Genomic DNA, 25,430 nt, shown 5'->3' on the forward strand with positions numbered 1-25,430 from the left:
TGTCCATTTCATCTGGAAGTTTACAATTTAGTTTTTATTTGGAAGTTTAAAAGTTTCACAAATATGAACATGCAAACTTCCTTACTTGGAAAATATATTTTAAAAGAAAAATAAATGTTAAGTGTAAAGAAGAAATTTTTATATAATATAAACCAGCAGCAAAGCATCTGTAAGTGTGTATGTATGTTTTCTTATAGCAAAGCCACATCGGACTATCTGCCGAGTCCACCGAGGTGTATTAAACCCCTGATTTTAGTGTTCTAAATCCGAAGACTTACCGCTGTACCAACACTATAAGTAAAATATTTACTTTTTCTTGTGTGTGTGTGTTATATATAACATATAATCTTACGGTTTTAGTCTTACAAACAACCTCTGTTGTAAACTCTATTATTACCCTTTCTTTTGTAACAGGAATAAAATGATATGTGAACTTTACCTGATAATATCTCATTAATTCTGTAATGCACAGAATTATTCAAAATCATACAAAATATTCTTACCAGTGATATTAATATTGATTGTACACTTGTCTTCTCCTTGATCATTGCTAAGTTTAATTTGATAATCCCCAGATGTGCCTCGGGAAGTCTTTTTAAGTGTGTAAACAGCCAAATCCTGTCGAACTGATATATCACATTCTTTGTCTGAAACTAACTTGTCACCTCGTAGAAACTTGGCATTGACATCTGAAGTTCTTGTACCAGCAACTGTTCCAAGAAAAAAATGCATTCAGATATGTTTTTTCATATCACATAGTAAAAGAGATCCTCTAGTGAACTGCCTTTAAATGCAGAAACAGAAATAACACCTAAAAAAATGTACATTCTTTAAAATTTCATCTCTTACAAACATTACTGGTGAGAGTGAAAACAAACTATTTGGGAACCCTATGACTGATAAAATGCAACACTTTAAAAAGAAAACAGAACGTGCAAAGTCACTGTCATAATTTGTAGTCATTTTAGAATGAAAAAGCTTTATTTATACCTACTTTTTTATGGCAGTTACAAGGTCATCAATTTGACCAAACCCATAAGAGATATAATAGTGAAAATATAAGGTAAAATATAAAGTGTTTGATAATCTTCTGGTGGTTAGAGGTTCCACATATGAAATTTGACAATTTTTAACCTCGCTATAAACATTATTCTACACATTCAGCAGTCAGTATTCCAAAAGAAAAAAATACTTGAGCAACTCATTACTTAAAGAATACTAAACCTTAATACCAAAATATCGTATTTTGTACACAAAAGCCTTGTAACATTTACTGATGATCTGTAGAATTTCATGAAAATTAAAAGTTTTTATAGTATGGAAATTATTATAAGGTCAGTCCATGGGACCAAGCCCATAGTAGGAAGATTAAATAAAATCAAGAGTGATTGTTTGTTTGTTAGTTTTTTTAATTTTGTGCAAAGCTACACAAGGGCTATCTGCACTAGCCATCCCTAATTTAGCAGTGTAAGACTAGAGGGAAGGCAGCTAGTCATCACAACCCACCGCTGACTCTTGGGCTACTCTTTTACCAATGAATAGTGGGATTGACCGGAACATAATAATGCTCCCACAGCTGAAAGGGTGAGCATGTTTGGTGAGACAGGGATTCAAACCCATGATCCTTAGATTACAAATGAAACGTCTTAACCCACCTGACCATGCCAGGCCGATCAAGAGTGAACTTGAAATAAAATTCCCTTAAGTAATACATCTAACCATGATTCTTGAAACCAAGAAAGAATAACAGTGAATTAGAAAAAATCTCCTTAAATAATATAATCAAACACAATTCTTGAAATCAAGTAAGATCAACAGTGAATTAGAAACAGCATCTCCTTAAATGTACAGTTATCATTAGATTTAGTACATCAGTCACTAAAAGATATAGTTAAAGACATTTATCAGTAACATCATAAAACTGTATCAAAGTCTGTACTTATCATGCTGCTACCACTGACAGAAAGATTTTTGCTGATATATTTTATATTGTACAGTTGGTTCACACATCAATACATGAACTGTATCATTTTTATCAGAAAAAATAAAACTGTTTATTTGTATCTTATGATACTTTCCTGTATCTAACTGTAATTCTCAACTTACCTATGGTGAAACTTATAATTTTCCTCTACTGAAAATGTATCTCTGATAGATATTTACTACCTCTAACATAAATAGATAGTTTTGTTCAGTGATGCCCTCTATATGCAATTTTTTTTATATAAGCATGCCACAGAATTCTGCTTCCCCTCCATTGGGAATGACTCATTCTAATGTATCTCTCATGTAAATCTTCATGTGACAACCCTCCTCTACGAGAGTTCTACACACTCTTGTTACACATGTGACTCCCTCTATCCAATTCTACCAGACTCTCACTTAAGGTTTTGACAAAAAACGGAAGCACCAGTTTTCAGTGGGAAGGAAAGGTGGGAAGTGTGAGAGGAGGTAAGTAGCTAAGAGAAATACATTTTCAGAATAGGAAAAACATAGCTTCCGATATATTACCTCCACTCACATAAATAGCTATAATCCCTCTTGAATAAGTGGAGGGACCTGTGTAAGGACAAAAAAGAAGCATCCTTCAAAAGTGTTCAAAGAACACTTCATGAGATGAAAGAGTCAAACCTGAAGATCTGATGTGGGAGACTGCATTATGCCTGAACAAAGTATACTCTCTGCCTACTGGAAAAGTATAGTTTGTATGGATGAAAAAACAAAGGAGCACATCCAAGTATGTTGTGAAAAAACAATGGAAGTGCCTCCAAATGTAGAGTGGCTAGGACACAAAAAACCACACTTGGTAAATAAACTACCTCCAAAATCCATGCCTCTGGGAACCAATGTCACCTTAAGTTCAAAAGACTGGAGGGAATCTCCAACCACACCTGACTCTGGAACAGAGCACATGTTAAGAATAGAAAATTATATATCAATTTGGGAGCCTGATGTTTGGTATAAAAAAGATGTCTACTATTGAGAAATCAACTCCCTCAGAATAAAATACATTGATAGAGAGCAGAAGGGAAAACACTGTAACAATCACAAGTACCCCTACCATGACCTAAAACACAGATAAAGTATACTTTAGGGAACAAGAGGTATCCATAACACGTGTGAGAAATAATGTTTACTGGTTCTACTCTAAATTCAAAACCCAGCCACTGGGAATTGACATCCATGTGGGGGGGGTAGAATGATAGATCCAAATCTAAGGGGTGAACTGCAGTTTGACATCTCACTCTTTTGGTTTTCATCTGTTTCATAGAGGAGGATATCACATCATCTACACAAAAAGAACACTACTGCCCTACTCTGCACTGAATGGTTCACCACTCCATGAGAAGGTGAAGGAGAAAGATGAACAATATAGGGAGTAGGTAGGGTACAATCTCAAGACCCTCACAAACGAAATAAATGGTCAGTAGAGCTTTTAAGTTAAATGACATTAAAGGCAAGAAGTACAGAGTATAAATTAAACAAAACTACTGGTATAAAGTATAACTTAAAGAAAATTAATGGTAAGAAATTGTGCAGCAAAATAAACATATGAATGTGATGTTCTGTGTTGTAAAGATAAATAACTTAAATATCAATAAACCTGCAAAAAAGAACCACAGATAAACTAAAAATAACAGTTACTTATTAAACCTAATCAAACAAAATATTTAACCTAATTAACAATTAACACGGAAGCAGAACTACCAAAACAAAAAAACAACTAAATGAACAATACATAACAAAGAATATCAATAACCACTAAAATAAACATTTAATTGAACAGTAAGTAGATACAACACTGGGGCAAGCTGGTGTGGACCCAGCCTCAAGAACTCCACACATATCACATGAATAGGAAGAAAAACAATACTGTGAAATTAATTATAAATATACCAGTAAGATGAATTACAGGTATTCCTAAAATAACAAAGCCTAATCAAATGGAATAGTAGAAAAATACAACTGACTAATGGCTAACCTGAACTACACTATGAGCATGAATCAAGCTAATGACACTTATGTAATGGAACCCAAATAACAACAGGTAATAATGTGAACAATAAAAGTAAACAAAAACCATAACAGCACAACATTTAATCTTTCCAAAGTAAGCAAACTGTAGTGCAAACATGTGGGCCCCCAAACTCGGACCAAGGCCCAAAGAAGGTCAGTTCATAGGACAATCAATCTTCTAATAAAGTAAAGCTGAAAATCATTCCAAGTAGTACCATGACCTAATGTCTGTGTAAATTGCTACTAACAGAACAAGTAACATCCGAAGTGGTATTAGAAAATTCATAATACAAAATGAATGACCAAACACAACTATGCTGGCAGAAACAATAAAAACTTTTTTGTAATGCAGTATTGAGTTCCGTAATTGTGTCGAAATAGAAAGTAATTTCACGTTGTAATAACACATCAAGTTACAATTATCATTATTGTATAATAAAGAATAAACTTGTTGAAAGAAACGAATATGAAGATTATGGAAAAATATTAAAATGAAACACTTCATGAGAGCACAAACTAAACATCAGAACATGAGTACTGCCCAAATAGAAGTGATAGTTTTATAGAATTGAATAGAGGGAGTCACATGCATAACAAGAATGTGTGGTACTCTCATTGGTGGAAGATTGTCACATGCATAACAAGAATGTGTGGTACTCTCATTGGTGGAAGATTGTCACATGCATAACAAGAATGTGTGGTACTCTCATTGGTGGAAGATTGTCACATGCATAACAAGAATGTGTGGTACTCTCATTGGTGGAAGATTGTCACATGCATAACAAGAATGTGTGGTACTCTCATTGGTGGAAGATTGTCACATGCATAACAAGAATGTGTGGTACTCTCATTGGTGGAAGATTGTCACATGCATAACAAGAATGTGTGGTACTCTCATTGGTGGAAGATTGTCACATGCATAACAAGAATGTGTGGTACTCTCATTGGTGGAAGATTGTCACATGCATAACAAGAATGTGTGGTACTCTCATTGGTGGAAGATTGTCACATGCATAACAAGAATGTGTGGTACTCTCATTGGTGGAATATTGTCACATGCATAACATTAGAATGAGTGGTACTCTCATTGGAGGAAGATTGTCACATGCATAACAAGAATGTGTGGTACTCTCATTGGAGGAAGATTGTCACATGCATAACAAGAATGTGTGGTACTCTCATTGGTGGAATATTGTCACATGCATAACATTAGAATGAGTGGTACTCTCATTGGAGGAAGATTGTCACATGCATAACAAGAATGTGTGGTACTCTCATTGGTGGAAGATTGTCACAGGAATATACATTAGAATGAGTCATTTCCAAAGAGGGAAGGAAAAAGGCTTTTGGCATACATAAAAACAATTGCATATAGAGGGCAGTATTGTACAAAACAGCTATTTATATGAGTATAGGTAATGCACTCTATCAGAATTCATTTTCTGTGAGATAAAGTTTTTCAGATAAAGCAACTTTAAACATGAAGAGTTGTTTATTTCAAGATTCTATTAAAAGCTACAGCCATCCCACAGTTTAAATGACAGGTTAAAAGAAAGGCAGCTAGTTCACAACATCCTATCCAACTCTTAGGCTAATTGCTGTAACACTGCACCCACAACTATAAATTGCAAATGTATATTTGCTGCAACAAGTCACAAACCACAAGATCTTATATTCATAGATAAGATATGTCAGTAACTAGGCCACATAAAACTTTAGAGTAAAACAGGAAAAGAAAGAAGAGAATCACATAATCTTACTTGTATAAGGCACTTCAATAGTAAGTGGCTTTGCAGAATCACCTATGAAGTCAAACTTGTTCAACTCTATCTTAGGAGCTGTTTCACCTATTAAAAAAAAAAAGTATTTTCATTACGCTGTTACTATTTATAACATGTACTGTTTAAGAAGCATTATTAACTATTTATATAGATGTAAAACATGTAATCTCAACTGGGGAGAAATGACCATTACAGTTAAACCAAATGTCCAGGCTCACTTTTACAAACTATTAATTTATAGTCACACCAAAGGTCTTTATAAACTGTCACTTTACAGCTACACCAACGATCCTGGTTTAACTTTATAAACCATTACTTTAGGATTACACTAAAGGTCCTGACTCACCTTTACAAGCCATTACTTTAAAATTCAGATTAAAGATCCTACATCAACTTTAGAAACAATTACAGATGGATCAAGGATCATGACTATACTTTACAATCAGACAAAAGGCCGTGGCTCAGTTTTACAAAATATTAATTTAAAGACAAACTATAGGTCCTGACTCACCTTTACAAACCATTACTTTATATTTACCCTAAAGATTAGTCCTGGCTTACCATTACAAACTGTTACTTTATAGTTATAATAAATTTCCTGGCTCACCTTCACAAACCTTTACTTACCATTTAGACGATAGGTCCTGGCTCACCTTTACAAATTGTTACTTTATAGTTAGACGATAGGTCCTGGCTCACCTTTACAAATTGTTACTTTATAGTTAGACTTAAGGTTCTGGCTCACCTTTACAAATTGTTACTTTATAGTTAGACTTAAGGTCCTGGCTCACCTTTACAAATTGTTACTTGACAGTTAGACTTAAGGTACTGGCTTACCTTTACAAACTGTTACTTGACATTAGACTTAAGGTCCTGGCTTACCTTTACAAACAGTTACTTGGCAGTTAGACTTAAGGTCCTGGCTCACCTTTACAAATTGTTACTTGACAGTTAGACTTAAGGTACTGGCTTACCTTTACAAACTGTTACTTGACAGTTAGACTTAAGGTACTGGCTTACCTTTACAAACTGTTACTTGACATTAGACTTAAGGTCCTGGCTTACCTTTACAAACAGTTACTTGGCAGTTAGACTTAAGGTCCTGGCTCACCTTTACAAATTGTTACTTGACAGTTAGACTTAAGGTCCACGCTTACCTTTACAAACTGTTACTTGACAATTAGACTTAAGGTCATGGCTTACCTTTACAAACTGTTACTTGACAGTTAGACTTAAGGTCCTGGCTCACCTTTACAAACTGTTACTTGACAGTTAGACTTAAGGTCCTGGCTTACCTTTACAAACTGTTACTTGACAGTTAGACTTAAGGTCCTGGCTCACCTTTACAAATTGTTACTTGACAGTTAGACTTAAGGTCCACGCTTACCTTTACAAACTGTTACTTGACAATTAGACTTAAGGTCCTGGCTCACCTTTACAAATTGTTACTTGACAGTTAGACTTAAGGTCCACGCTGACCTTTACAAACTGTTACTTGACAATTAGACTTAAGGTACTGGCTTACCTTTACAAACTGTTACTTGACAGTTAGACTTAAGGTCCTGGCTCACCTTTACAAACTGTTACTTGACAGTTAGACTTAAGGTACTGGCTTACCTTTACAAATTGTTACTTGACAGTTAGACTTAAGGTACTGGCTTACCTTTACAAATTGTTACTTGACAGTTAGACTTAAGGTACTGGCTTACCTTTACAAACTGTTACTTGACAATTGGACTTAAAATCCTGGCTTACCTTTACAAACTGTTACTTGGCAGTTAGACTTAAGGTCCTGGCTCACCTTTACAAATTGTTACTTGACAGTTAGACTTAAGGTACTGGCTTACCTTTACAAATGTGACTTGACAGTTAGACTTAAGGTCCTGGCTCACCTTTACAAACTGTTACTTGACAGTTAGACTTAAGGTACTGGCTTACCTTTACAAACTGTTACTGGACAGTTAGACTTAAGGTCCTGGCTTACCTTTACAAACTGTTACTTGACAATTAGACTTAAGGTCCACACTTACCTTTACAAACTGTTACTTGACAGTTAGACTTAAGGTCCTGGCTTACCTTTACAAACTGTTACTTGACAGTTAGACTTAAGGTCCTGGCTCACCTTTACAAATTGTTACTTGACAGTTAGACTTAAGGTCCACGCTGACCTTTACAAACTGTTACTTGACAATTAGACTTAAGGTACTGGCTTACCTTTACAAACTGTTACTTGACAGTTAGACTTAAGGTCCTGGCTCACCTTTACAAACTGTTACTTGACAGTTAGACTTAAGGTACTGGCTTACCTTTACAAATTGTTACTTGACAGTTAGACTAAAGGTACTGGCTTACCTTTACAAACTGTTACTTGACAATTAGACTTAAAATCCTGGCTTACCTTTACAAACTGTTACTTGGCAGTTAGACTTAAGGTCCTGGCTCACCTTTACAAATTGTTACTTGACAGTTAGACTTAAGGTACTGGCTTACCTTTACAAACTGTTACTTGACAATTAGACTTAAGGTCATGGCTTACCTTTACAAACTGTTACTTGACAGTTAGACTTAAGGTCCTGGCTCACCTTTACAAACTGTTACTTGACAGTTAGACTTAAGGTCCTGGCTTACCTTTACAAACTGTTACTTGACAATTAGACTTAATGTCCACGCTTACCTTTACAAACTGTTACTTGACAGTTAGACTTAAGGTACTGGCTTACCTTTACAAACTGTTACTTGACAATTAGACTTAAGGTACTGGCTTACCTTTACAAACTGTTACTTGACAATTAGACTTAAGGTCATGGCTTACCTTTACAAACTGTTACTTGACAGTTAGACTTAAGGTCCTGGCTCACCTTTACAAACTGTTACTTGACAGTTAGACTTAAGGTCCTGGCTTACCTTTACAAACTGTTACTTGACAGTTAGACTTAAGGTCCTGGCTTACCTTTACAAATTGTTACTTGACAGTTAGACTTAAGAGCTTTGCTTTCACACTTATATTCTCCAGCATCTTCCATCTGACAGTTATCAATAATCAACTGATGTTTTCCACCTTCCAACGTTTTGATCGATATTCTAGTTATGGGAAAAAAAAGATTAATTCTAAGTACTTTTTATAAATACAATTCAAAAATTAAACCACTAAAGGTGATGATTTATTGAAAAAATTTACTTTATTTTTATGTTTAAATATCTGATTATGTTAATTTGCTGTATATTACAAAATCTAAACATTCTTACCTCCACTGCTCTATCTAGCAGTAATGTAACATCTTACCCTACTAATGTTTAACATACATAATAATATGGATAACTTTGTTAACATAAACACATAAAAATGTGAAAATCATTCAATAATGCTTTACTACAAAAAATGCTCATTTAGCTCAAACAGTAGGTGATACATCATAAACATTTCATTGCATTTTACTCATTGTACCTTGGTGATGAATTTCAGGTGAATTAGGAGCCATGCTAAAAGTAAGTTCAGTTTCAAAGTGCATAAATAAAATAATGCAATGCAGGTAATGGCTGGTTGCTTTATCTTTCTTGCATTATGCAATAATATTACTGTTTAAGCTGAAGTAATTATGGATTTTTTTAAAGTATTCTTCAAGTGTATTGGATTGATTTTATGTAAATCAACCTGAGATACTTACACTTAAATCACTATTGTTCAACTAGACCTTTAAAAGGAAGTAATACACAGATAAGGATACTGTTAATATTATACACATTATCGTATACGTCTCATGGGATTGGAGAGCATATTTTATGTTTTGACAAGCATACTGTATAGAAGTATGTACAATGAAGTTTCCTCTTCAAATTTCTTTTTACTAATTATCAATGAAACTTGAAAGTATTAAATAGGTCAGAATGTTAATTTATTTTGTAGTTTTAGTGTAAGACTGTGAAATAGGGTATCTATGCTGTGACTGCCATGTGGATCGAACCTCAAATTCTGGCACTGTAAGTCTTCAGCCACTAAGGGCTATTTAATGTTTACACTGATTTTAAAATTACATATCATATATTAATTTCAAATCATGAAGATATTCTGTTTCAAGCTTGTAAACATGTTTGTTTTTAACTAGTTCACTACATTCACTTTACCTGTCTGTAGGCTTCACCAGTTCTCCATCTTTAAACCACTCAAGTGGAGCTTTGGCATCCAGCATCTCTATTTCCAAGATAACTTGTTCCCTCTCTAAGACTGACTTGTCTTTGAGATTCTTTGTGATTTTATTGGCAGCTAAAGGAACATATGTAGTTATAAGTTAAATCACAATATACAGCTCTCACAAAACGTGTAGAATTTGGCTTTATACAAATTTGCACTGATTGAGGTATCACTGCTTACACACACACATTAAAAATTAACATGTGAACTCAAGAAAATACCACAGCATATCTTAATTACTAACTACTTAACACGTCAGTACATACAGTGAATTTTCAAAACTATGAAATTTAAGAAACACTGAGGTAATATTAAGTCATCTAATATTTAGTTTTTCAAATTAGTTAATAAAATCATAAACAAATTAATGCAGGTATTAAATTTGATATTCCGAGGTACTATCTGACAAACATGCTTTCAAAATACAAATTTAAGCATGTAACTAATGTTATATTCCAACCTACTTAAACTTTTTTTATATTCAACCAAACAAAGATAAAAATGTACAATAAACAGTTCAATCACAATTTTTTTCTCAACTACAGTTTAAGATCAACACTAAAAAACAAACCAAGGCTTCTTACGTTCAACAATAAGCTCTGCAGTGGTTTTATCAGCATTTGTTTTACAGGCATATTCTCCCTTGTCCACTACTTTGGCTCCCTTGATAGTTAAGCAACGCTTATGACCTTCCACAGTAATGTCAATTCTAAAAGAGTAGAAATTGTATAGAAAAAAAATTACAATATTTCTTCTTTTCCACACGTAACTATGACACAAATTAACAACGTTTAGTCAGGGCTTTTACTTTTAAAAGATTCAGTTCAGAAACACAAAAAAGAAACAACACATTAACAATAACCATATTACTGCAGTGTTTCTAGTAGCTTGAACCAGCACACCTATACTAAAACATAGTTTAACAAACTTATCAAGATACCTTTTATCTTTCTTGATTTCAGTTTCACCTTTGAACCATGTGACCTGAGCTTCCAATTCATCCACATCACACTCAAATATTACAGTATCTTTTTCTGTAGCCGTCACACTTTTCAGACGCTTTGTGAATGTGAACTTTGGTTCTAATTAGATAAACAGTTTCATGTAAGCTAAAGTGAAAATAAAATTTCACTTCTAATATAAAACTCACACTTTTATTCATGTTTAATTTTGATAGCATTGTTGTAATTCTCTTAGAAAGCACGTTTTACATGATGAATTATTTTTATTTTATATGACAAGTGCCACATATAAGAGCAACAAGTACATATAAACTTAACAAACATCCCTTGTTTTTTTTTATTATTCTTTAAATGTATATATAAGATCACTAACCTGTAATATTGACCTTTGTAACGGTTTTTTCTTCACTGTTTATTTGGCATGTATACTCTCCACTGTCTTCTGTGGTGGTGTTCTGAATTTTTAAAATTTGCCTCCCAAGAAGGTCAGATTCAATGAGGAATTTGTCACTGGACTGCAGTGCATTAACTTTTATTAGCAATGTAAATAAAAACAAACAGCCTATAACAAGCCAGAATTTAAAAAATGACACATTCTGACTGGTTAAAATTAACTTAATACATCATTAAAAAAACTAATCGTTAATATGCTTACGTGCAAATGCTACATTACCAATAGCCTTTAATATTGTAATTTACTACTTTATACTATTATGGTTTAATGGCATGTCAATCTATAAAATAAATAAAGATAATAATACATAAAAAGTTTGGACTGTCTGTGTCTGTATGTAATTTATTAGATAATATAAGCATTACAGATACACCATCTAGTATGATGAAAAGCTACTGAATTGATCTATTAGAATACAGAATACCAGTGTAAAAACTTACTTCAATCCTCTGACTGTCCTTGAACCATTTAACATGAGCTTTATGACTACTTGTCATACACTCAAGAATTACTTCTTTCATGATGTGTTCTTCTACTTTACTGGGAAGTTTCTTTACAAACGTATACACAGGCTCAGCTTCTGTAATAAACAGAAAAGCAACTAAAGAATACGAGATAAAAGTAATTACACAGGCTAAGCTCCCGTAATAAACAGAAAAACAACTAAAGAATATGAGATAAAAGTAATTACACAGGCTGAGCTTCTGTAATAAACAGAAAAACAACTAATGAACACAAAATAAAAGTAATTATACAGGCTAAGCTTCTGTGATGAACAGAAAAACAACTAATGAAAGCCAAATAAAATTAATTACACAGACTCAACATGAAATCAGGTTTTACACTGGTGTCCTATGGCATTTTACTATAAAAATGAAATTCTGTTTACATTTAGGATAAGGTTGTTGATAACATTCTTTGTTGGAGACAACAAAACCCTCCATTTTATGAGCTAATTACTCTGATAATCATGACTTTCAAAGAGATATGTTTGTGTTTTTAAATTCAGTTAAAAAAGCAACTCAAATACCTTTATTTTGATATTTTAACTCAAAATTCTGATGAAATTTTTATTTTGACAATTTTCTGCTGACTACATTCACAGCTAAAGAGGTCATTGGTTTAAAGTTTAAAATATGAATGACAACCTCAACTTATTGAAAAACTAATGAAAACAAATATAAGCATGCTAGCATAATCATCTACCTTAACCTCACAAACTATCTGGTTAGTACGCTTCTGAAAACTTCAAAAGTTTTGATAGTAGAGAAACTGATTTTGACACATTTGTACACCCTCTTCAGTCTCACTTTGTCATCTGATGAGGATCCATGATCACATCAAAACTAGATTCTCTAATATGAAGATTTCCAACAGTTTAACACTTTACTGTGGGATATTTTCTAACTGCTTCACGCTATATTCTGTTATTTTATTATTAGCCTCAAATGACCCACTCCCCCACTGCTCACTTATATAACGTACTGACAAAGAAAAGTTACATTGATTCCTTCCTTACTAAATGTTAACTTGCTTGATGTACTGAAGAAGAGGTTACACTGGTTTCCTACATACTAAATGTTCACTTGTATAACGTACTGAAGAAGAGAAGTTACATTGAATTCTTACATACTAAATGTTCACTTGCATAATGTACTGAAGAAGAGAAGTTACATTGAATTCTTACGTACTAAATGTTCACTTGTATCATGTATTGAAGAAAAGAAGTTACATTAGTTTCTTACACACAAAATGTTCACTTGCATAATGTACTAAAGAAGAGAAGTTACACTGGTTTCTTACATACTGAATGTTCACTTGTATCATGTACTGAAGAAGAGAAGTTACACTGGTTTCTTACATACTAAATGTTCACTTGTATCATGTACTGAAGAAGAGAAGTTACACTAGTTTCTTACATACTGAATGTTCACTTGTATCATGTACTGAAGAAGAGAAGTTACACTGGTTTCTTACATACTAAATGTTCACTTGTATCATGTACTGAAGAAGAGAAGTTGCACTGGTTTCTTACATACTGAATGTTCACTTGTATCATGTACTGAAGAAGAGAAGTTACACTGGTTTCTTACATACTAAATGTTCACTTGCATAATGTACTAAAGAAGAGAAGTTACACTGGTTTCTTACATACTGAATGTTCACTTGTATCATGTACTGAAGAAGAGAAGTTACACTGGTTTCTTACATACTAAATGTTCACTTGTATCATGTACTGAAGAAGAGAAGTTACACTAGTTTCTTACATACTAAATGTTCACTTGTATCATGTACTGAAGAAGAGAAGTTGCACTGGTTTCTTACATACTGAATGTTCACTTGTATCATGTACTGAAGAAGAGAAGTTACACTAGTTTCTTACATACTGAATGTTCGCTTGTATCATGTACTGAAGAAGAGAAGTTACACTAGTTTCTTACATACTCAATGCTCACTTGTATGATGTACCGAAGAAGAGAAGTTACACTAGTTTCTTACATACTGAATGTTCACTTGTATAATGTACTGAAGAGGAGAAGTTACACTAGTTTCTTACATACTGAATGTTCACTTGTATAATGTACTGAAGAGGAGAAGTTACACTAGTTTCTTACATACTGAATGTTCACTTGTATAATGTACTGAAGAGGAGAAGTTACACTAGTTTCTTACATACTGAATGTTCACTTGTATAATGTACTGAAGAGGAGAAGTTACACTAGTTTCTTACATACTGAATGTTCACTTGTATCATGTACTGAAGAAGAGAAGTTACACTGGTTTCTTACATACTGAATGTTCACTTGTATAATGTACTGAAGAGGAGAAGTTACACTAGTTTCTTACATACTGAATGTTCACTTGTATCATGTACTGAAGAGGAGAAGTTACACTAGTTTCTTACATACTCAATGTTCACTTGTATAATGTACTGAAGAGGAGAAGTTACACTGGTTTCTTACATACTGAATGTTCACTTGTATCATGTACTGAAGAGGAGAAGTTACACTAGTTTCTTACATACTCAATGTTCACTTGTATAATGTACTGAAGAGGAGAAGTTACACTGGTTTCTTACATACTGAATGTTCACTTGTATAATGTACTGAAGAGGAGAAGTTACACAAGTTTCTTACGTACTGAATGTTCACTTGTATGATATACCGAAGAAGAGAAGTTACACTGGTTTCTTACGTACTGAATGTTCACTCGTATGATATACTGAAGAAGAGAAGTTACACTGGTTTCTTACATACTGAATGTTCACTTGCATAATGTACTGAAGAGGAGAAGTTACACTAGTTTCTTACATACTGAATGTTCACTTGTATCATGTACTGAAGAGGAGAAGTTACACTAGTTTCTTACATACACAATGTTCACTTGTATAATGTACTGAAGAGGAGAAGTTACACTGGTTTCTTACATACTGAATGTTCACTTGTATAATGTACTGAAGAGGAGAAGTTACACTAGTTTCTTACATACTGAATGTTCACTTGTATGATATACCGAAGAAGAGAAGTTACACTGGTTTCTTACGTACTGAATGTTCACTCGTATGATATACTGAAGAAGTTACACTGGTTTCTTACATACTAAATGTTCACTTGTATAATGTACTGAAGAGGAGAAGTTACACTAGTTTCTTACATACTGAATGTTCACCTGTATAATGTACTGAAGAAGAGAAGTTACACTGGTTTCTTACATACTGAATGTTCACTTGTATGATGTACTGAAGAAGAGAAGTTACACTGGTTTCTTACATACTGAATGTTCACTTGTATAATGTACTGAAGAGGAGAAGTTACACTAGTTTCTTACGTACTGAATGTTCACTTGTATGATATACCGAAGAAGAGAAGTTACACTGGTTTCTTACGTACTGAATGTTCACTCGTATGATATACTGAAGAAGAGAAGTTACACTGGTTTCTTACATACTAAATGTTCACTTGTATAATGTACTGAAGAGGAGAAGTTACACTGGTTTCTCACATACTGAATGTTCACTTGTATAATGTACTGAAGAAGAGAAGTTACACTGGTTTCTTACATACTGAATGTTCACTTGTATGATGTACTGAAGAGGAGAAGTTACACTGGTTTCTTACATACTGAATGTTCACTTGTATGATGTACTGAAGAGGAGAAGTTACACTGGTTTCTTACATACTGAATGTTCACTTGTATGATGTACTGAAGAGGAGAAGTTACACTGGTTTCTTACATACTGAATGTTCACTTGTATGATGTACTGAAGAGGAGAAGTTACACTGGTTTCTTACATACTGAATGTTCACTTGTATGATGTACTGAAGAGGAGAAGTTACACTGGTTTCTTACATACTGAATGTTCACTTGTATAATGTACTGAAGAGGAGAAGTTACACTAGTTTCTTACGTACTGAATGTTCACTTGTATGATATACCGAAGAAGAGAAGTTACACTGGTTTCTTACGCACTGAATGTTCACTGTATGATATACTGAAGAAGAGAAGTTACACTGGTTTCTTACATACTAAATGTTCACTTGTATAATGTACTGAAGAGGAGAAGTTACACTAGTTTCTTACATACTGAATGTTCACCTGTATAATGTACTGAAGAAGAGAAGTTACACTGGTTTCTTACATACTGAATGTTCACTTGTATGATGTACTGAAGAAGAGAAGTTACACTGGTTTCTTACATACTGAATGTTCACTTGTATAATGTACTGAAGAGGAGAAGTTACACTAGTTTCTTACGTACTGAATGTTCACTTGTATGATATACTGAAGAAGAGAAGTTACACTGGTTTCTTACGTACTGAATGTTCACTCGTATGATATACTGAAGAAGAGAAGTTACACTGGTTTCTTACATACTAAATGTTCACTTGTATAATGTACTGAAGAGGAGAAGTTACACTGGTTTCTCACATACTGAATGTTCACTTGTATAATGTACTGAAGAAGAGAAGTTACACTGGTTTCTTACATACTGAATGTTCACTTGTATGATGTACTGAAGAGGAGAAGTTACACTGGTTTCTTACATACTGAATGTTCACTTGTATGATGTACTGAAGAGGAGAAGTTACACTGGTTTCTTACATACTGAATGTTCACTTGTATGATGTACTGAAGAGGAGAAGTTACACTGGTTTCTTACATACTGAATGTTCACTTGTATGATGTACTGAAGAGGAGAAGTTACACTGGTTTCTTACATACTGAATGTTCACTTGTATAATGTACTGAAGAAGAGAAGTTACACTGGTTTCTTACATACTGAATGTTCACTTGTATGATGTACTGAAGAGGAGAAGTTACACTGGTTTCTTACATACTGAATGTTCACTTGTATGATGTACTGAAGAGGAGAAGTTACACTGGTTTCTTACATACTGAATGTTCACTTGTATGATGTACTGAAGAGGAGAAGTTACACTGGTTTCTTACATACTGAATGTTCACTTGTATGATGTACTGAAGAAGAGAAGTTACACTGGTTTCTTACATACTGAATGTTCACTTGTATAATGTACTGAAGAAGAGAAGTTACACTAGTTTCTTACATACTGAATGTTCACTTGTATGATGTACTGAAGAAGAGATGTTACACTAGTTTCTTACATACTGAATGTTCACTTGTATAATGTACTGAAGAGGAGAAGTTACACTAGTTTCTTACGTACTGAATGTTCACTTGTATGATATACCGAAGAAGAGAAGTTACACTGGTTTCTTACGTACTGAATGTTCACTCGTATGATATACTGAAGAAGAAAAGTTACACTGGTTTCTTACATACTGAATGTTCACTTGTATAATGTACTGAAGAGGAGAAGTTACACTAGTTTCTTACATACTGAATGTTCACCTGTATAATGTACTGAAGAAGAGAAGTTACACTGGTTTCTTACATACTGAATGTTCACTTGTATGATGTACCAAAGAAGAGAAGTTACACTGGTTTCTTACATACTGAATGTTCACTTGTATAATGTACTGAAGAGGAGAAGTTACACTAGTTTCTTACGTACTGAATGTTCACTTGTATGATATACCGAAGAAGAGAAGTTACACTGGTTTCTTACGTACTAAATGTTCACTTGTATAATGTACTGAAGAGGAGAAGTTACACTGGTTTCTTACATACTGAATGTTCACTTGTATAATGTACTGAAGAAGAGAAGTTACACTGGTTTCTTACATACTGAATGTTCACTTGTATGATGTACCGAAGAGGAGAAGTTACACTGGTTTCTTACATACTGAATATTCACTTGTATAATGTACTGAAGAGGAGAAGTTACACTAGTTTCTTACGTACTGAATGTTCACTTGTATGATATACCGAAGAAGAGAAGTTACACTGGTTTCTTACGTACTGAATGTTCACTCGTATGATATACTGAAGAAGAGAAGTTACACTGGTTTCTTACATACTAAATGTTCACTTGTATAATGTACTGAAGAGGAGAAGTTACACTAGTTTCTTACATACTGAATGTTCACCTGTATAATGTACTGAAGAAGAGAAGTTACACTGGTTTCTTACATACTGAATGTTCACTTGTATGATGTACCGAAGAAGAGAAGTTACACTAGTTTCTTACATACTGAATGTTCACTTGTATCATGTACTGAAGAAGAGAAGTTACACTGGTTTCTTACATACTAAATGTTCACTTGTATCATGTACTGAAGAAGAGAAGTTGCACTGGTTTCTTACATACTGAATGTTCACTTGTATCATGTACTGAAGAAGAGAAGTTACACTGGTTTCTTACATACTAAATGTTCACTTGCATAATGTACTAAAGAAGAGAAGTTACACTGGTTTCTTACATACTGAATGTTCACTTGTATCATGTACTGAAGAAGAGAAGTTACACTGGTTTCTTACATACTAAATGTTCACTTGTATCATGTACTGAAGAAGAGAAGTTACACTAGTTTCTTACATACTGAATGTTCACTTGTATAATGTACTGAAGAAGAGAAGTTACACTAGTTTCTTACATACTAAATGTTCACTTGTATCATGTACTGAAGAAGAGAAGTTACACTAGTTTCTTACATACTGAATGTTCACTTGTATCATGTACTGAAGAAGAGAAGTTACACTGGTTTCTTACATACTGAATGTTCACTTGTATCATGTACTGAAGAAGAGAAGTTACACTAGTTTCTTACATACTGAATGTTCACTTGTATCATGTACTGAAGAAGAGAAGTTACACTAGTTTCTTACATACTGAATGTTCACTTGTATGATGTACTGAAGAAGAGAAGTTACACTAGTTTCTTACATACTGAATGTTCACTTGTATAATGTACTGAAGAGGAGAAGTTACACTAGTTTCTTACATACTGAATGTTCACTTGTATAATGTACTGAAGAGGAGAAGTTACACTAGTTTCTTACATACTGAATGTTCACTTGTATAATGTACTGAAGAGGAGAAGTTACACTAGTTTCTTACATACTGAATGTTCACTTGTATCATGTACTGAAGAAGAGAAGTTACACTGGTTTCTTACATACTGAATGTTCACTTGTATAATGTACTGAAGAGGAGAAGTTACACTAGTTTCTTACATACTGAATGTTCACTTGTATCATGTACTGAAGAGGAGAAGTTACACTAGTTTCTTACATACTCAATGTTCACTTGTATAATGTACTGAAGAGGAGAAGTTACACTGGTTTCTTACATACTGAATGTTCACTTGTATCATGTACTGAAGAGGAGAAGTTACACTAGTTTCTTACATACTGAATGTTCACTTGTATAATGTACTGAAGAGGAGAAGTTACACTGGTTTCTTACATACTGAATGTTCACTTGTATAATGTACTGAAGAGGAGAAGTTACACAAGTTTCTTACGTACTGAATGTTCACTTGTATGATATACCGAAGAAGAGAAGTTACACTGGTTTCTTACGTACTGAATGTTCACTCGTATGATATACTGAAGAAGAGAAGTTACACTGGTTTCTTACATACTGAATGTTCACTTGCATAATGTACTGAAGAGGAGAAGTTACACTAGTTTCTTACATACTGAATGTTCACTTGTATCATGTACTGAAGAGGAGAAGTTACACTAGTTTCTTACATACACAATGTTCACTTGTATAATGTACTGAAGAGGAGAAGTTACACTGGTTTCTTACATACTGAATGTTCACTTGTATAATGTACTGAAGAGGAGAAGTTACACTAGTTTCTTACGTACTGAATGTTCACTTGTATGATATACCGAAGAAGAGAAGTTACACTGGTTTCTTACGTACTGAATGTTCACTCGTATGATATACTGAAGAAGTTACACTGGTTTCTTACATACTAAATGTTCACTTGTATAATGTACTGAAGAGGAGAAGTTACACTAGTTTCTTACATACTGAATGTTCACCTGTATAATGTACTGAAGAAGAGAAGTTACACTGGTTTCTTACATACTGAATGTTCACTTGTATGATGTACCGAAGAAGAGAAGTTACACTGGTTTCTTACATACTGAATGTTCACTTGTATAATGTACTGAAGAGGAGAAGTTACACTAGTTTCTTACGTACTGAATGTTCACTTGTATGATATACTGAAGAAGAGAAGTTACACTGGTTTCTTACATACTGAATGTTCACTCGTATGATATACTGAAGAAGAGAAGTTACACTGGTTTCTTACATACTAAATGTTCACTTGTATAATGTACTGAAGAGGAGAAGTTACACTGGTTTCTTACATACTGAATGTTCACTTGTATAATGTACTGAAGAAGAGAAGTTACACTGGTTTCTTACATACTGAATGTTCACTTGTATGATGTACTGAAGAGGAGAAGTTACACTGGTTTCTTACATACTGAATGTTCACTTGTATGATGTACTGAAGAGGAGAAGTTACACTGGTTTCTTACATACTGAATGTTCACTTGTATGATGTACTGAAGAGGAGAAGTTACACTGGTTTCTTACATACTGAATGTTCACTTGTATGATGTACTGAAGAGGAGAAGTTACACTGGTTTCTTACATACTGAATGTTCACTTGTATGATGTACTGAAGAGGAGAAGTTACACTGGTTTCTTACATACTGAATGTTCACTTGTATGATGTACTGAAGAAGAGAAGTTACACTGGTTTCTTACATACTGAATGTTCACTTGTATAATGTACTGAAGAAGAGAAGTTACACTAGTTTCTTACATACTGAATGTTCACTTGTATGATGTACTGAAGAAGAGATGTTACACTAGTTTCTTACATACTGAATGTTCACTTGTATAATGTACTGAAGAGGAGAAGTTACACTAGTTTCTTACGTACTGAATGTTCACTTGTATGATATACTGAAGAAGAGAAGTTACACTGGTTTCTTACGTACTGAATGTTCACTCGTATGATATACTGAAGAAGAAAAGTTACACTGGTTTCTTACATACTAAATGTTCACTTGTATAATGTACTGAAGAGGAGAAGTTACACTAGTTTCTTACATACTGAATGTTCACTTGTATAATGTACTGAAGAAGAGAAGTTACACTGGTTTCTTACATACTGAATGTTCACTTGTATGATGTACCAAAGAAGAGAAGTTACACTGGTTTCTTACATACTGAATGTTCACTTGTATAATGTACTGAAGAGGAGAAGTTACACTAGTTTCTTACGTACTGAATGTTCACTTGTATGATATACCGAAGAAGAGAAGTTACACTGGTTTCTTACGTACTAAATGTTCACTTGTATAATGTACTGAAGAGGAGAAGTTACACTGGTTTCTTACATACTGAATGTTCACTTGTATAATGTACTGAAGAAGAGAAGTTACACTGGTTTCTTACATACTGAATGTTCACTTGTATGATGTACCGAAGAGGAGAAGTTACACTGGTTTCTTACATACTGAATGTTCACTTGTATAATGTACTGAAGAAGAGAAGTTACACTGGTTTCTTACATACTGAATGTTCACTTGTATGATGTACTGAAGAGGAGAAGTTACACTGGTTTCTTACATACTGAATGTTCACTTGTATGATGTACTGAAGAGGAGAAGTTACACTGGTTTCTTACATACTGAATGTTCACTTGTATGATGTACTGAAGAGGAGAAGTTACACTGGTTTCTTACATACTGAATGTTCACTTGTATGATGTACTGAAGAGGAGAAGTTACACTGGTTTCTTACATACTGAATGTTCACCTGTATGATGTACCGAAGAAGAGAAGTTACACTGGTTTCTTATATACTGAATGTTCACTTGTATAATGTACTGAAGAAGAGAAGTTACACTAGTTTCTTACATACTGAATGTTCATCTGTATGATGTACCGAAGAAGAGAAGTTACACTGGTTTCTTATATACTGAATGTTCACTTGTATAATGTACTGAAGAAGAGAAGTTACACTAGTTTCTTACATACACAATGTTCACTTGTATAATGTACTGAAGAGGAGAAGTTACACTGGTTTCTTACATACTGAATATTCACTTGTATAATGTACTGAAGAGGAGAAGTTACACTAGTTTCTTACGTACTGAATGTTCACTTGTATGATATACCGAAGAAGAGAAGTTACACTGGTTTCTTACGTACTGAATGTTCACTCGTATGATATACTGAAGAAGAGAAGTTACACTGGTTTCTTACATACTAAATGTTCACTTGTATAATGTACTGAAGAGGAGAAGTTACACTAGTTTCTTACATACTGAATGTTCACCTGTATAATGTACTGAAGAAGAGAAGTTACACTGGTTTCTTACATACTGAATGTTCACTTGTATGATGTACTGAAGAAGAGAAGTTACACTGGTTTCTTACATACTGAATGTTCACTTGTATAATGTACTGAAGAGGAGAAGTTACACTAGTTTCTTACGTACTGAATGTTCACTTGTATGATATACTGAAGAAGAGAAGTTACACTGGTTTCTTACGTACTGAATGTTCACTTGTATGATATACTGAAGAAGAGAAGTTACACTGGTTTCTTACGTACTAAATGTTCACTTGTATAATGTACTGAAGAGGAGAAGTTACACTGGTTTCTTACATACTGAATGTTCACTTGTATAATGTACTGAAGAAGAGAAGTTACACTGGTTTCTTACATACTGAATGTTCACTTGTATGATGTACTGAAGAGGAGAAGTTACACTGGTTTCTTACATACTGAATGTTCACTTGTATGATGTACTGAAGAGGAGAAGTTACACTGGTTTCTTACATACTGAATGTTCACTTGTATGATGTACTGAAGAGGAGAAGTTACACTGGTTTCTTACATACTGAATGTTCACTTGTATAATGTACTGAAGAAGAGAAGTTACACTGGTTTCTTACATACTGAATGTTCACTTGTATGATGTACTGAAGAGGAGAAGTTACACTGGTTTCTTACATACTGAATGTTCACTTGTATGATGTACTGAAGAGGAGAAGTTACACTGGTTTCTTACATACTGAATGTTCACTTGTATGATGTACTGAAGAGGAGAAGTTACACTGGTTTCTTACATACTGAATGTTCACTTGTATGATGTACTGAAGAAGAGAAGTTACACTGGTTTCTTACATACTGAATGTTCACTTGTATAATGTACTGAAGAGGAGAAGTTACACTGGTTTCTTACATACTGAATGTTCACTTGTATGATGTACTGAAGAAGAGAAGTTACACTAGTTTCTTACATACTGAATGTTCACTTGTATGATGTACTGAAGAGGAGAAGTTACACTAGTTTCTTACATACTGAATGTTCACTTGTATGATGTACTGAAGAGGAGAAGTTACACTGGTTTCTTACGTACTGAATGTTCACTTGTATGATATACCGAAGAAGAGAAGTTACACTGGTTTCTTACGTACTGAATGTTCACTCGTATGATATACTGAAGAAGAAAAGTTACACTGGTTTCTTACATACTGAATGTTCACTTGTATAATGTACTGAAGAGGAGAAGTTACACTAGTTTCTTACATACTGAATGTTCACCTGTATAATGTACTGAAGAGGAGAAGTTACACTGGTTTCTTACGTACTGAATGTTCACTCGTATGATATACTGAAGAAGAAAAGTTACACTAGTTTCTTACATACTGAATGTTCACTTGTATAATGTACTGAAGAGGAGAAGTTACACTAGTTTCTTACATACTGAATGTTCACCTGTATAATGTACTGAAGAAGAGAAGTTACACTGGTTTCTTACATACTGAATGTTCACTTGTATAATGTACTGAAGAGGAGAAGTTACACTAGTTTCTTACGTACTGAATGTTCACTTGTATGATATACCGAAGAAGAGAAGTTACACTGGTTTCTTACGTACTAAATGTTCACTTGTATAATGTACTGAAGAGGAGAAGTTACACTGGTTTCTTACGTACTAAATGTTCACTTGTATAATGTACTGAAGAGGAGAAGTTACACTGGTTTCTTACATACTGAATGTTCACTTGTATAATGTACTGAAGAAGAGAAGTTACACTGGTTTCTTACATACTGAATGTTCACTTGTATGATGTACCGAAGAGGAGAAGTTACACTGGTTTCTTACATACTGAATGTTCACTTGTATAATGTACTGAAGAAGAGAAGTTACACTGGTTTCTTACATACTGAATGTTCACTTGTATGATGTACTGAAGAGGAGAAGTTACACTGGTTTCTTACATACTGAATGTTCACTTGTATGATGTACTGAAGAGGAGAAGTTACACTGGTTTCTTACATACTGAATGTTCACTTGTATGATGTACTGAAGAGGAGAAGTTACACTGGTTTCTTACATACTGAATGTTCACTTGTATGATGTACTGAAGAGGAGAAGTTACACTGGTTTCTTACATACTGAATGTTCACTTGTATGATGTACTGAAGAAGAGAAGTTACACTGGTTTCTTATATACTGAATGTTCACTTGTATAATGTACTGAAGAAGAGAAGTTACACTAGTTTCTTACATACTGAATGTTCACCTGTATGATGTACCGAAGAAGAGAAGTTACACTGGTTTCTTATATACTGAATGTTCACTTGTATAATGTACTGAAGAGAGAAGTTACACTAGTTTCTTACATACACAATGTTCACTTGTATAATGTACTGAAGAGAGAAGTTACACTGGTTTCTTACATACTGAATATTCACTTGTATAATGTACTGAAGAGGAGAAGTTACACTAGTTTCTTACATACTGAATGTTCACTTGTATGATATACGAAGAAGAGAAGTTACACTGGTTTCTTACATACTGAATGTTCACTCGTATGATATACTGAAGAAGAGAAGTTACACTGGTTTCTTACATACTAAATGTTCACTTGTATAATGTACTGAAGAGGAGAAGTTACACTAGTTTCTTACATACTGAATGTTCACCTGTATAATGTACTGAAGAAGAGAAGTTACACTGGTTTCTTACATACTGAATGTTCACTTGTATGATGTACTGAAGAAGAGAAGTTACACTGGTTTCTTACATACTGAATGTTCACTTGTATAATGTACTGAAGAGGAGAAGTTACACTAGTTTCTTACATACTGAATGTTCACTTGTATGATATACTGAAGAAGAGAAGTTACACTGGTTTCTTACATACTGAATGTTCACTTGTATGATATACTGAAGAAGAGAAGTTACACTGGTTTCTTACATACTAAATGTTCACTTGTATAATGTACTGAAGAGGAGAAGTTACACTGGTTTCTTACATACTGAATGTTCACTTGTATAATGTACTGAAGAAGAGAAGTTACACTGGTTTCTTACATACTGAATGTTCACTTGTATGATGTACTGAAGAAGAGAAGTTACACTGGTTTCTTACATACTGAATGTTCACTTGTATAATGTACTGAAGAGGAGAAGTTACACTAGTTTCTTACATACTGAATGTTCACTTGTATGATGTACTGAAGAAGAGAAGTTACACTGGTTTCTTACATACTGAATGTTCACTTGTATGATATACTGAAGAAGAGAAGTTACACTGGTTTCTTAC

At 33.8% G+C, this 25,430-nt stretch overlaps 1 pseudogene across 1 annotated transcript in view; it reads right to left on the reverse strand.

Annotated features, from left to right (window-relative positions):
- LOC143248734 (twitchin-like) overlaps positions 1–25,430 on the reverse strand; it is a 301,767-nt pseudogene that overhangs the window by 184,709 nt on the left and 91,628 nt on the right. The window contains exons 22-29 of the transcript XR_013027162.1: positions 11,844–11,983; positions 11,323–11,464; positions 10,928–11,069; positions 10,572–10,696; positions 9,921–10,059; positions 8,749–8,879; positions 5,778–5,864; positions 504–710 (exon numbers count right to left, since the gene is read on the reverse strand). The product of XR_013027162.1 is annotated as a twitchin-like (transcript). The remainder of the gene's footprint in view (positions 1–503; positions 711–5,777; positions 5,865–8,748; positions 8,880–9,920; positions 10,060–10,571; positions 10,697–10,927; positions 11,070–11,322; positions 11,465–11,843; positions 11,984–25,430) is intronic.

Source organism: Tachypleus tridentatus, chromosome 4, assembly GCF_004210375.1.
Source record: "Tachypleus tridentatus isolate NWPU-2018 chromosome 4, ASM421037v1, whole genome shotgun sequence".
Lineage (NCBI taxonomy): Eukaryota > Metazoa > Arthropoda > Merostomata > Xiphosura > Limulidae > Tachypleus > Tachypleus tridentatus.